Source organism: Callorhinus ursinus, unplaced genomic scaffold (assembly GCF_003265705.2).
Source record: "Callorhinus ursinus isolate GAN/ISIS: 27379988/994484 unplaced genomic scaffold, GSC_fseal_2.0 scaffold48, whole genome shotgun sequence".
NCBI classification, from domain to species: Eukaryota; Metazoa; Chordata; class Mammalia; order Carnivora; family Otariidae; genus Callorhinus; species Callorhinus ursinus.
This window is the reverse complement of record NW_027397110.1, coordinates 468,902-472,772: the sequence shown is the minus strand read 5'-3', so window position 1 is coordinate 472,772 and position 3,871 is coordinate 468,902. Positions and strand designations below refer to the sequence as shown.

The 3,871-nt window shown below is 52.8% G+C and overlaps 1 long non-coding RNA gene across 1 annotated transcript in view; it reads left to right on the top strand.

Moving 5' to 3' along the window:
- The window catches only part of LOC141370846 (uncharacterized), a 9,212-nt gene extending 5,769 nt beyond the window's left edge, over positions 1-3,443 (top strand). The window contains exon 2 of the long non-coding RNA XR_012375291.1: positions 2,910-3,443. This is a non-coding gene — a long non-coding RNA (uncharacterized lncRNA). The remainder of the gene's footprint in view (positions 1-2,909) is intronic.
- Positions 3,444-3,871: the final 428 nt, after the last annotated feature.

The following is a 3,871-nucleotide window of genomic DNA, read 5'->3' as shown; positions in this document are numbered from 1 at the left end:
CGCCCGGGCCGGTTCGCTCGCTCGCTCCCCAGCGAAGCAAACAATGCGGCGAGCGCTCCGCCCGGCGCGCTGCGTGCGAGACGCGCCCCGCCCGCCGCCGCCGTGACGCGCGCCGCCGGGGGAGGGGCGGGCTGAGGGGCGCTGGCGGGGAGGGGCCGACCCCTCCGGGCGGGGGCGGCGGGCTGCGCCGGGGCCTGGGCCGGGGGCCGCAGTGAGGGGCCGGGACCCCGGGCCGGGGGGCCCTGGGGGGACCTGGATACGGGGCCGGGACCCGGGGCCGGGGGGGGCGGGGGGGGCCCGGGGGCGGGGCCGGGGCCCGGGGGCCGCAGTGGGGGGCCGGGACCCTGGGCCGGGGGGCGCCGGAAGCTTCCGGGGAGGGCCAGGCCCCGGGTCTGAAGGAAAAGGCCGGGACCTCAAGTGGGGGCGGGCACCCTGGGCTGGCGGCCTGAGCGGGAGGGTGGGGGGCCGGGGGTCCTGAGTCGGGGCCCAGGGGGAGGGCCGGGACCCTGAGCGGGGCCAGGGGCCTGAGGGGGTGCGCGGGGACCCTGGGCCGGGGAGGGCGGGGCTGCCCGGACCGGACTCCGGGCAGGGGCCCAGGGAGGGCGACTGGACTAAGGGTCGCCAGCCGCGGGGAGGGGGCTAACCTGAGTGGGGGACAGGACCCTGGGCCGGGGAGGGAGGCGGGCTTCCCGAGCTAGAGGCCACCGGCCTAGGGGAGCTGGCTCAGGAGAGTGAATCCGAGGCGTCCAGGGGGAAGCCCAGGTGGTTCCTTGGTCTCCGGGAGGGTTCCTGGTTAGCACGGTGACCGCGCAGGGCTGCGGCCGGGGGAAAGGAGCTGGCAGGGGGCCCCTAGCTGTGGCAGCAGGAGAGAGAAGGGACACACCTCCCCCCAGGGCAGAGGCTGGGTAAGCCTTCTGAGCTGGTAAGATCTTCTCCTTGTACGGGCAGGCAGGGCAGAGTCCACTGCCCGGGACCCTCCTGCAAAGGCCTTACTTGGAGTGGGCCGGCCCTGACAACCCAGATGTCCTCAGTGGGAGCTGGAGCCCACCAGCCTTTGGCTGACCGGTGCTTGTGCTTAACTGCCCCCAGTCTATGGGCTGAGAAGTGAAGGCTTGGAGGGTGGGCTAGGATTGCAGCCAAGGTCCCGCTTCGAAGCTGGTGGCCCCTCCAGACACATCCTTGGGCCAAGGCAGGGCCGGCCCAGCACTGGGGCCCCAACCACATCTGCACCAGACCCAGGAGCTGCAGGTGCCTCTCTGCTCTACCGATGCCTACTGACCTGAATCCAAACTTGCCAAGGCACCCAGTAGTAGGGGACAAGCAGGCTGGGCCTGCATCCCTCTCTCCTCAACCTTGGGTGGCCGGATGCAAAGCAGCTGGAGGATCTAACGGCAGGGAGCCAAAGTAAGGGGCTCGTGAAAAAGAAGATGAGAACCAGGAAACCCTTCTTCGTGGTACAGGAGAGGGAGAAGGGTTTCTCAAATGGCAGAAGTAATGCCTGGGAGGGGTGAAGAAAAAACACACACAGTCATGTCAGAGTGACCTTCTGGAATTCCAGGAATAAAGAGACAAAAGCTCTGCAACCTTCAGAGAAGAAGGGTCTTCTTTAATCAGACTGAATCTGATTGTCGCTTGGCAAAAAAAGTGCTTGTTAAAATTCTAAGAATTCAACCAAGAATTCCATTTATAGTGAAACTCATTCATGAGACAGCAAAATAAAGGTGTCTTCACAGTCTATAAACATCCAAGTTTACCACACAGAAAGTCTCTAGAAAAATGCTGAAAGATAGACTCTAGCAAAATGAAAAGTGTATCCAAGAGTAAGACATGGATGCCAGCAAAGAAAAATCAAATAACAACTTGAGAGAAAATCCCAGATGAGCCCAACACGGCATATGGCAAGGGGAGATGAGAGCAAGAAGGAAAAAGCACACTAAAGTTCTTGTACTTTTAAAGGATTTTAGAATTGGTAGAAGTTGGGGGGAAACTGAAGTGAAGAAAGATTGACAGCATCAACAAAACAGAAAACAGAAAAAGATAAATGCATGATAGATAAGGAATATAATATGAAATGACAGGAAGAAATTCAAGCATTTGTGTAATCACAAACATGACTAAATTAAATTCATCTATTAAAAGAGACTCAAAATGCATATATCATTACTATTTACAAAAAAACATCTAAAAATGTCACAGAGAAATTGAAAATAAAAGGATGGAAAGTATGTATCCTACAACTTTTGTTCCTCAAAAGACTAAAGAGGGTGGACAAGAAAACTAAACTGGAAGATATTTGCAACATCTATACCTTGCAAATGATCAGTGTCCAGAATCCTTTCAAATCCATCAGAAAAAAGACAAGCCAATAAAATGACGGGCAAAATCCATAACCAGGTTCCTTGCAGAGAAGAACATGGAAGGACCAGTAACCTCACTAGTAACTTTAGAAATGCAAACTAAAATCACACCAAATGAGCACAAATGTTAAAGTCAAACCCAGGGATGACAGGAAGGTGGATCAACTGAAATATGCATACCCTGCTGGCTGGAATGTCCTGTGGTACAATTACCTTGGTAAATAGTAAGGCATTACCCAGGAAAGTTGGACATGTGTATCAGTTATATCTTGCTGCATAACAAACTACCTGCAAAACTTTGTAGATCAAGGGGCGCCTGGGTGGCTCCGTCGTTAAGCGTCTGCCTTCGGCTCAGGTCATACTTCCAGGGTCCTGGGATCGAGCTCCACATCGGGCTCCCTGCTAGGTGGGAAACCTGCTTCTCCCTCTCCCACTTCCCCTGCTTGTGTTCCTTCTCTCCATGTGTCTCTCTCTGTCAAAGAAATAAAATCTTAAAAAAAAAAAAAAAACTTTGTAGCTCAAAACAACAATAATCTTCCCTTTTGCACACAGATCTCCTATTTGGATTCAGGATTCAGCAGGTGCTGCTTGTCTAGGGTATCCCTACTGGGGGCTGGAGGGCCCACGTCCAAGATGATGCACTCGTGTGTCCGGTAGGCTGGTTCCAGCTGTGGACTGAGTGGGTTGGTGTCCAAGTTCCAAGAGCAAGGGTTCCAAGAGAACCAGGTGGGAACTGTATCACTTCTCATATCGAAGCCCCAGAAGTCACAAAGCATCACTTGTTCCCAAGCCCGTCCAGATTGGAGAGATGAGACACCGACCTCTGCCCTCTGTGGAGACAAATGTCAAAGTCACATTTTAAGAGGAAGGGACATGTGGTATATGAGAGAAGTTGTGGGCACTTAGAGAAAATGCAAGCTGCCACATGGGCACACCGATTCCCAGCTCTAGGGTTAAGCTGATATGTATTCCTAGATCCAGTCCGTGCCTGAACATACACCGAAGAAACCTGCACTCGTTCATGGGGGGCGTGCATCAATGTTCAAGACAGCATTGTTTTTAATAAAATACTGAGAGGAAAGAATACCTTCAATGTCTTTGGACAATAAATGAATAAAGTGAGATATCCATACAGCGGAATAGACACAACAGCTTAAATGAATGAATTGTACCACTTGGAGCCATGTGGCCAAATCTCAGACTCAATGCTGAATGGCAGTAACTCAAGACTATAACTTAAAGTGTGATTCCATTTACACTCAACAGAGTGAGCTAGGAAATATACGTGCAAGTATGTACACACACCCCACATCTTCTTTTTGATATCTATTAATAAAGCTAAAGTTCATGCTGACAGCTCCAATTCCAATCCAACAGATTTCATTCTATTCTCTTTTTCTATAGAACTCTTTTTCAACAATGAAAAGCCTCTGTGCATTCACCTGGTAGCTCGTTCAATCTCCACTGGGTGTTGAGGCCGTACCAGCTAGAAAGTTGGCCCAGGACCTCAACCA